Below are 12,108 nucleotides of genomic sequence, written 5' to 3'. Positions count from 1 at the left end.
TTTACAGAAATTTACAGAAATTTACAGAATGTAAATTTGTGATGTATGTGATACTCATTTCTTTTCGATAAGAATTTATTAAGAAAATTGAAATAGAAGATAATCTCTGCTCAATGAATATATCAAATACATTATTATAATATATATATTATTATAATTATAATATAGATATATTAATATTATTAAAATATATTATTACATTATTATAATATATACATTATAATATATAAAAACATAATCCATTGATACTTTTCATTCTATTAACGGTAAATATACCGTTATAAATTCAATCGATTGCTTACAAATTATAAACTAGACGTGTAATATATTCACGAGAAATCGATATATATCAAGCAAACATGTATTTGAGTGATGTCTTTGTTAAATATGTTAAAATTTGTCGTATATAATCAATCCCAATTTTTTTTTAAATTTAAAGTTATTCCAACACATCATGATTTATATTATATATCAAAACAACTGATAAAATATAAAAAGATCAAAATGATTATTTATTACTTTTATGGAAATTTTTTTTATAGAAATTTTTTATAAATTTATTATTAGTATTAATAATCTTTTCAAAATATTTTCTGTAATCAACCATTATGAATATTTTGTATCTATTAATTTAATAAACAAATCTTTACTCAAATTCTATTATTCTTTTTTTACATAGTGATTTATGAATCGCGATTCACATATGATGAATATCGATTATACGTGTATATTTCAGAAGCGAATAATCTCTTTCATTATTAATTTATAATCAACGAATAAATCATTTTATTATAAGTAGTAACTAGTCGCGTAGTTTTTTATAAGCTATTCATTTAAAATAAAAAATGAGCAACATTTTATTCCAAATTTCAACTTTTGATTTTAATACTTTGATTTTTCTTAATTCTTGATTTCGTTACAAAATAAATTTAATAGATTTTAATGAATAAGCATATCTAAGTCTTAAAAATGATAAATACTCAAACGGAAATATTTTTTTATGAAATTTTTATTAAAAAATAAAACATATTTTGATACAAAAAATATATATATCCATATTTTTCTCACATAAAAAAAAGAAAAAAATATTAAATATAAGTTAATATTAAATAAATAAGAAAGAATATTAAGGAGCAATACATGTGATCTAAAATATTGTAATAAAAAAAGATTTTAAATAAACATAGTATAAAACTAAAAATTATTTATCTATTAATGTATCCCTTATCTTCAATGCATTAATATCATAATATCATAATATAAATAAAATTTAAAATGTATTAATGTATTTTTTTTCGAAATTGAGTTATATCATTTATATCATTTTTAATTTTATAATTTTGTATTAATATATTATTTTTTAAATATTATAAATTAGGATTAAATCAATAATAATTTCTATAATATATATATGTGACAATTGTAAAAATTAATGTGAATAGCAATCTTTGGTTTTATAATTTATATTTTAAAAAATCTATAGATCTATGGATTTTCTCAATATATAAAATTTATGTAATTATACAGAAATTTTTAAAAATCTGAGCTAAGGCAACATTATTCGTGAAATTTGAAATCATAATTCCAATTTCGCGTATTTTCAATCTGTCACCAACGATTTTCTTCAAATCAAAACAATAAAAAATAAATAATATTCGTACATACAGTAGTTATATAAATCACTTGTTCGCAACAAGAACCTATGTGCTACGAAATTAGATATTATATCGAATGACTTATGATAGAATCGTGATTTATGAATCATGGGAAAAAATAATGGAATAACATACAGCTAGATTTCTTTTTATACAGTACTTTTATACACGTACTTATTTACGATTTATAGTTACAATTTTTATATTCTATTTATAGTGATTTTTTAACATAATTTATTATTTACGTTTATATAATTTTGTTTATGTTTACATTTTATTTATTTTTATAAACATAATTTAAACTTTAAAAAAATTTTTTTTCACTTTATTCAATATATAATTTTTCTTGTATGTTTATTATATAAATATAACTTAATGGTTTTTTATATATTTTATTTTAAGTAAATTTTATATTTTTTTGCAAATTAATTACATAAGTTTTTTATATGATTTTTTTTATAAGATACGCATTTATTGTATAATATAAAAAAAATCAGATAATATATACAAATCTGTGTAAAAAAGAAGAAATTATTGCATATGAAATGATTCTGAAATCAAATTTTTAATAAAACATTAGCTTCACATTTTATTAAAATAAATTAAAATATATTAATGATATTTTGATTCCATAAATTTTGTTGGAGCCATTTTCGCATTTTATTAAATTTACAATGCAATCAAAATTTTTTTCTATTTTGCTATTTTTGAAGATTCTTTTTTACTTAATTATTTAATTCTTCTTTTAAATTTCATTTAATTGCCAACAACAAAAATAATTCTCCAAAATTGTCAACATTTTTTAACTTAATAGAGATATAATTGTAATTTTTAAAGATTAAAGATTTAGAATTATGAATTGAATATGACATAAACATAAAATTAATAACAGTAGAATTGATTAATACCTTCAACTAATTTCTGCATCCTGGTTAGGATTTTTTATTTAGCAAAATATGATCAAAAAATCTTCAAAATTCTGAATTTTTTATATTGAACAGAACTTTTTTGAAATAGAGATTCTAATTTGATGAAACATGACATCAAAAAAGTTTATTGAGAAATGAACAAAATCGGCAATGAATTAAAATTAAAAATAATATATATATATACAATAAATGAATAATACGAATTAAAAACACATGAAATAATAAGTACTAATAATACTCTAATAATAATACATGAATTCTAAACTCTAAACTTTACATAATTTAACATCGAGATATAAACATTGTAAAAATTCGTAATTTTACTTTACTTCTCAAAATCATTATTTGAAATAAATAATATATTTTATTAGTAAATAAAATTTTATTACCATTATTGAACTTTAACTTTTTTATAAGAAATTAAAGAATCAACAAACAAATTCTATATTGAATAATTTGTTATAATTTATTATAATAATATATCATGAATTATTATAATAATTTATATAATTTATTATATACAATATTCTTTTTATAAAAGAATTAATAAAACATGATTCAATTAAATTTATGTACAACAAATATTATTTAACTGTATTAAATTTTGAATGATTTCAATATTTATGAAATAAATATGAAATATATATATCTTTTGATATGTTATAATTTATATAATATGAAATATTAGAACGCAGATGATGTTCGCGTTTCATATATCTTATACTAATCTGCGATTAGATTTTTTGTAGGTACGACTATTTAAACATATTTTATTCTTTCATATTATAGAAAGTAAAGAAAATTTGCGAATTTGAAAAATGTTTTCATAAAAAATATTTTATGAAAAATAATACTTATATAACGATATATAAAACTTTCGTCATATAGGATATTTATACTAATGCTAATCCTATATTTATACTAATATATTTTTCTAATCAAAATTTCTAAATCCAAGTCTGCAATTAGATTTTATTAATTTATATGTTACAATATTTAATAAATACAATATTGTATTTATTAAAATATAAAATACAATTATTAAAATACAAATATTTAAAAATAAACAAAAATGAAAAATTGAAAATTTGTCAAACTTCAAAGTTCCATAACTTTGTATATAAAATATAAATTTATAATATTATAAATTATTAATTAATATGTTATAAAATTGAAATATATTTTTAATGGATTGATAAAACAAATACAAAATTTAATACGTAAATGAAGCTTATTTATTAACTTATAAACAAACAACAATTTAATTTTGCATTAAATGAAACGATACAGATATAGATCGCTCTGTCATACCATAATCTTTATTTCGTTTCATTTAATATAAATTTCTTATAATAATATATTAATAATTCTTATAATAATAATATTAATAATTAAATATTCTTATTAAATAATAAAATATAATATTAAAAAATAATTAAATATTCTTCTTAAAATTGCTTATAACTTAAAAGCCAGCATTTTCATATATCAACTTTTTTCTTGTTTTAATTTTTTATTTTTGTTTTATTTTTTTTTTGTTTTGATTTTTTAATTTTTGTTTTTGATTGTTTTAGAATGGGACTTCTATAAATAAATATATTAACATCTCCTAATATATATCTTGAAAATATTTAAACAATAAATAATAAAACAAATGATAAAAAACAAATTAAAATCTTAATCTTTCTTCTAAAATTTTAATCTTTTATTTTTCAATTCCTTTAGTTAACTTTATTTTGATTAGTATTTGTAAAGAATAAGATAAATCTTTAAAGAAATTATCTTCAAAATTTAAATTTGATAATATTTGATATGAATTAATTTGATTGAATTTAAATCATTTTCTTTTTTTTTCAATATTTTCTTATAGTTATAATCATTTATTTTCGAAATAAGTAAAATTTTGTATGTAAAATAAAATTGAAAAAATTATTATTTTTGATAAAATTACAACTACTTAAGTAAATATTTGCAATTTTTTATTTTATTATATTATATTATTTTATTTTATTCTCATTCTATTTAACACGAAATTAAAATATTTTTAATTTTATAAATATCTTATAGTATTTTATAAAAATTGATTATTTAAACTGATATTTTTAGATATTAATTTTTGTATTTCTTTTCTTTCTCTTAAGAATTTATCTTCAAATATTAGAATTTAACTCAAATATTAATATTGAATATTATAAGATTATGTCATTGAAAAATTATTTGAATTTAATATAAAAATGCAATTAAAGTCCCATATTAAATTATACTTAATTAAAATAATAAAATAATTAAAAAATCTCATTAAAAATAATAAAAATTTTGAAGATCAGTATAATTAGTATTGAACAAAAATTATTTCTATTCTCGGCGTAATTTTTGAATCGTTCAGATATATCGACTGCTCCGCTCGAGTATACCTATTGGAATAAGGAAATAATGAAGAGCCGCGTGCAGCTATATAATTTTTTTTTCTTTTTTTTCTTTTTTTTTTTTTTGTTTCGAGTGAAAGCAATTGTTCTAACGATACAAAATACAAAATGGCTACACAAGATAATCAAAAAAGAGAATTTTATGACTATAGGAGTCATCTAACAACATTAATAAGAGAAATCTAAACGACTCTCTAACAACTATTGAATTAACTAAATCCTATGCGATAGCAATGAAATCCGAAATTTTCCCAATTAAAGACTAATAATTCTACCAGTCATTGAGGGCATTACAATTAAGGAATACGTCTGCGCCTTAGGAGACAGTAAGTTCAAAAGCTATTTCAAGAATTTCAAATGTCAGAGTGTTATTTATCTAGACAAAATATGGTAATAATACTAATAGAAACAATTAAATATCTAACAATTAGTAATAATAAAATCGAAATAAAAGCAATTATAACTTTAATACAGCGAATTATCCTTTCTAATATATCATCAACTATTTCAAATTCAGTAATATAATCCGTATTTTAAAAAAAATAATGTATTATGACCATATATATACCAATATAGACTCAACATCACCTTTACTCGCACTTCTAACAAAGAAACATCAATAAATCAGGATATAAATATAGCATCTCAACTTGAATAGATAACTCAAAATATTAATCACTATAAAAGATCATTATTGTAAACGTCCTCCGAAACTGCATAGATCTGAGTCCTATAGATCTATAAACGTAAATGACGCAAATGATTTATCATTCAAACTACCAACAAAATTTATAACTGCAAAAATAAAGAAATAATACAATTGTGCATTATAAATAACATTATAAGAGTCGGAATAATTAAGCCAGAAACGTGAATCTAATACATAATTCTTTTACCATACACGAAGTAATAGTATATCGTATCTTTATCACTTTAGGCGAATTAAATTGCTTTATATGTAAACAAGAAGAATATAACCAAATAATGGCCATATAATCAATAAAAAAAGTATAACACCAAATATTATGACCATATATATACCAATGTAGACCCAACATCACCTTCACTCGCACTTCTAAAAGAACCAAAGAAACATCAACAAATCAGGATATAAATATAACATCTCAACTTAAATAGATAATTCAAAATATTAATCATTGTAAAAGATCATTATTGTAAACGTCCTCCGAAACTCTGAGCCCTATAGATCTATAGACGTAAATGACGCAAATGATTTATCATTCAAATTACAACAAAATTTATAATTGCAAAAATAAAGAAATAATGTACGATTGTGCTTTAAAATAACATTATAAGAGTATAAATAACTAAGCCAGAATATTTACATATAATGAATTCTCGAAAATGTATTTGTATTTAAAAAACATATCAAAAAAACTCAAACAATCACAAGCAAGGTTCCAAAGTCCTACGTCCAAAAATTAACTAATCTTATCGAACCAGCAAAAATCACAATTGAAAAGGTAATAAAAAAATATGCTCTTAACTTACTAACTATCAGCTGGTAAGTTTTTTTGGAAAATAGTTTTGGCATTACTAACCCATTATTATTAGAAATAGCGAAAGATTACATTAAAAACATATTCAATTTAATCAAATAAATATTAAATACAATTCATTCTTTATTAAAGAAATGCAATATTAAAAATAGGATCACTAGACTGTGCAAAACAAAAAACTGAAAAAGCCAGATTTATAAGTTTCAGAAAATTACTCATCAGAAATTGATTCCAATACTTAAATATAATTGCAATATTAAATAATCTTATAATTCTAGAACAAATTTTATGATTAATATATTATACTGAAACATCAACGGTTTTTACGCTAGATTAGAAAAGATATAACTACTAATCAAAAATTAACAACCAAATATCATATGCATACAGGAAACTAATTTTAAAATCAATACGAGCAGACAAATTAAAAACTATCAATGCTATGCTAAAAATCGTTTCAATCATGCCAGGAGTGATGTTGCTATATACATCAAGAACAATAATTAGAAATTCAATTTCAAACAAACATTGAAGCTATTTTTATATTAATTCACATCCCAATTAAACTATGCATATATTTTCCAAATAGCTATAATTTTCTTGTAAATAAAAAAAAAGTTCTCATCGAGTAACTATCTAAATTATTTTTGATATTTGGAGATTTTAATATCCATAACACATTATGGGGCTTTGTTAGAAACGATAATCACGGTTACAAAATTGGTACAATACTAAAAAATGCAGATTTCTTTATTTTCGATATCAATCTTCCTATATACTTTAATGTAGCAAATGTAGCAAATCAGCTGTAGATCTATCGATTACTAATAATAACTTTGCTCATAATTGTGAACCTACATAGATAGCTATCATTTTTCAGTTATTATACAATTAACCAACCTCGCTAATAACCAATATATTAACTTATTTTTTCTCAAATAAAAATTTTACAATGCTGACTAGGAAATGTATAAACAACAGGTTCACAAATATATTGAACAAATCAACATCCTTAATATCCTAAAATAATATGAATATAGACACTGTAATAGATTTTTTCTCTAATATTATCATTAGAGAACATATTATCATTAATTGACAAAATCATTGAATTGAATTCCTCATTAAAAATACACAAATCTCTCTCATGATGGAATAATCAATGTAAAGAAGCTATATCAAAATTAAAACAAGCTTTCAATCATTTTAAAAAACATAAAACAGAAAATAAGATAGAATTTAAAAAACATGTGTGATTGCTAAACTAGAATTATTAAAGAAAAACAACTAAATTATGTATTATTATTAACAAACACAAATATCAAAAAAGAATGGAATAAAATTAATACAATCAAAAGTAATCGATATTTCATTATGGCATTTTATTAAAAATTTCATTTACAATAGAAATATTCAAGTTCGTGTTAATGATATTCTTTCAAGGAAAACGAAATCGAAAATGGAATATCACAAGAATCTATAATTAGTGCTACATTTTTAATAGCTATTAATAATGTGTGTAAAATCTCTATAATTTCCATCATCTCAAGAATATTTGCTGATGATATCATAATTCTATGTAAAAGAAAAAACTTTTCAACAAATTGTTCAATTGATGCTTAATAAGTTGTATAACTGGTTTCTGAAAATGAGCTTTAAATTCTCGTTTTAAAAACTGATTACATAGTTTTCACTAAATGTCATGAAGAAGATATACTTATACTAAGCCTTATATAAAATAATGCACTTAAATTTATTATATGCATTAAAAAATCTTGGAGTGTACTTTGACCATAGACTTACATGGAATAAACATAGCGATCTAGTCGATAACTGCAAACGAAGATTAAATATTATCAAATCTTTAGCATATAACTAGGGAGACGTCCTACTACAGATCTATAAAGCGATTATTCCAAAATTTATTATATATCTATCATTTATAATTCTGTCAAATCAGGAATTTTAAAAAAATTAGATTCAATTCATAATACAGGGCTAAGAATAGCAACAATTATTTCATACAAGACCAATTAGAAACATACTAATTGAAGTCGAAGAACCATCCCTATAATACAGGAGAAAATTACTAAGTTTGAAATACTCAATAAGGACAGCGAAATCTTCCAACATTATATTTTCAGATATTTACTCAAACAGTCGAATTAAAAAGCTTAAATCAAGGAACATTCTATTCTACCAAAGAATTAATAAATATTTAGAAAAAATAAACTTCAATCTTTCTGCCATAGAAAAACACAAAATCCATAAAGTCTTTTTTTGGACATTTAAGATACTATTGATTTAACATTGATAACACACAAATATGAAAAATTATCCAACAAAATTGAAAAAATATATTAAATATCCTACTTTTACACATATATACTGATGGCGCCAAAAATAAAGACTATGAAACAGGACTGCTTGCTTCTCTCAAAACATTTCAATTAAGCATAGTTTGAATACTTTTAACAGTGCCCACTCGGCTGAAATATTTGTATTCCTAGCCCTCAAATTTATTGATAGTGATAAATCACTTCAAATATATCATATTCTACGACTTCCTTGCAAAAAGCAATCGACAGAAACGTATAAAAATGTACAGAGTGGCCGACATTAAAGCAAAAATAGCAGTTATCCTTAGAAGAGACAGTCAATTATTTACAATACATACATACTCGGATCATAGAAATATTATTAAAACAATCCTGGACCGCAATAAGAAAAACATATAAAGCAAGCCTGCTTCACAAATCTATCGAAAATTTCTTCAATCTACAAATAAATTCAAAATTCAACCGAAGATAGCAAATAACAATGAAAATCAGAACCGAACATAGCAAACTCTCTCACGTATATCTACTCAAAAGAAACCAACCAACAATATGCGGAAAATATATATAATATATATATATAATATATGAATTATCATCAACCACATCATCCTTGCCAATCTAATTATAATAAAATTAGGAGGAAATTAGGCATTGGTAATAGTTTCAAATTATCCATTGATTATTAGGACACTCTAGTGAGATTCTGCGAAAGCATCGAGATTTTCACCAAATTATAGTAACTCTGTAAATTCTTGTAAATTGCTAATAATCTATGATATTAATGCGACGTTAAGCTTATTAAATAAAAAAAAAAAATTATTTCGAAATTTGTTAATTTTTTTATCATTCATTTTTCGAATAAAACAAAAAAATATCGAATTTTATCATTCTTTAATAATTTTAGTATCATAACAGTTCGTTCGTCGATATTATACTTTATATTACAAAATAAATGGATATAATCTAATGAATGACACAAAAGAAATTAAAGTCAAATTGTTGAATAAATAAGGAATAATGAATGAATAAATAGGAAATTCCAACAGAATGACAATAGAACAAATAAGAAATTCTGATCGAATAAGAATTGAACGAATAATAAATAAATTTTATTCATTATTCGAATAAATTTGTATTCAAATCACTATTAATATTAACAATATCATAAATCATATCCTTAATAAAAGTAATTTTATACAATATGCATAGAAAAAAAAGATTAATTTTTTAATATAATTTATTCTCTTTCATAAGTTGTATTACAATAGAAAATTTTAAAACTATAAGATACAAGCATTACTTTTGCATGCATTTTTTGCATATCTAACATGTATGAATATTAGTATATCTTCACGTTTATGAATATTATTATTGTTATCTTTAATAAAATAAAACTATTTTATAACTCGATTATAATTCGATTTTTATATTATATTATATAATATAAATATAATATAAATATATTATATAATATTGAATTTTATATTATTATATTTAATAATATTATATTTTAATAATTATATTTTATATAATTTTATATTATTTATATTAATTCATTTATCCAAAAATATTCACTATATTTATCAATAATTTGCTAAATACACACAATAGAACTTTATCTATTCTTATTTTAATTTTATACATAAATGAATTCTTATTTTCAAATATACGAATTCGTGTAAGCTCTGTTGTGCAAATAAAAATTCATTTTAAATAATACTATAAAAATAAGTATTTTTATTTTATATTATATAATGCTCGTTATTATTTGACTGAATATATTTTAAATTAAATCATTTTTTTTATTTGATTAATTAATTTAAATCAAGACAAATATTTTAAAAATAATAAATTAAAAAATTGATTTAAAGACATAATGTTTATTTGTTTTGAAAGTGGAAAAATCATTCCTAATGATTTAGAATTAATATTGAACAATAAATATTATAATAATCATAGATACATGTAAAAAATAATATAAATATTTAGATTACATATTAAGAAATTGATACTATTATATTATAAATTAAAAAATAGTTCTTTTTATCAAAATTAAGTAACATAATAACAAATAATTTATTTTGATAACAAATAAATCATTTAATTGTAAATTTTACATTAATTTATTTTTTATTCAAATATGTATGAAATATTTCAGTTATTTTAAAAATAGATTATTTTTAATAATTTTAAAATAATGTAATTTGAAAATTTCTCAAAACTCTTTACGCAATTTTTATATAGACACGGTTTCTATAAATGAATAATATTTTACAATATTTCTGATGACTCGGCATATTAAGAATTTTCATAGATTTTTTTATTTAAAAAAAAAAGAAAAGAAAAAAAATAAGCATTTTGAAAGTTTCCAAACATCGCAATGTTTCCAATTTGAGTCTCACAAATTTAAAAAATCAGGTTACATCAATTTCTATTTTTCATGATTATATTATATGACATCATTAAGATTGTAGAATATTATTTATTCATCTGTAACACGTGTAATCACGTTTCATTATATATTATTGGAATATAATGAATAAGATTTGTTGCAATGCTCAAGATCAATCGAGATTTTACTATTTAGAATTTTATTTATTCACATGATCTATCAATCTATTTTAAAATTTTATTATAGAAGAAAGTAAATAAAGTTAATATTTTATTTTTTTATTTTATTATTTTTTTTATAGTTATTTAAATTATAATAATACTTCTATAAATAAGAAATCATATTATTTTATTGAGATTTAATTTTAATATTGATCATATTAATTGTTTAATTGACTGATATGAACAAAAAAAAACATTTTTTTTTTTATTAATTGATCGATTACTGATTCTGAATGAATCAATACCATAAAAATAAAAAAGGAATTAGTTTATATTAAATTATTAATCATTAAAATTTAATCAATTAAATTTATATCAATTTGAATAGATAAATATATATAAAGTATTATATAATATAAATAAAATATTAAGTAAAAAATTTATATTAAATAAAAATAATTATAAAAATAAACTTCACAAAATCCAACAAATTAATTATATAACTGACAATTCATTCATTAATTCAGCTAGAAAAAATATTATTTCCTATGATTGCAATTTGATATCATCAGATATTTAAATATAATTAGATCAGATATTTAAATATAATTAACTTAAAAAAAATTAAATTTCTATAATTTTTATTTTTTTCTATAAAAATCAGAGATATTTATCATATTTATATG

The sequence above is a fragment of the Apis dorsata genome, unplaced genomic scaffold, assembly GCF_000469605.1.
Source record: "Apis dorsata unplaced genomic scaffold, Apis dorsata 1.3 scaffold_1024, whole genome shotgun sequence".
NCBI classification, from domain to species: Eukaryota; Metazoa; Arthropoda; class Insecta; order Hymenoptera; family Apidae; genus Apis; species Apis dorsata.
This window is presented reverse-complemented; position numbering follows the sequence as displayed.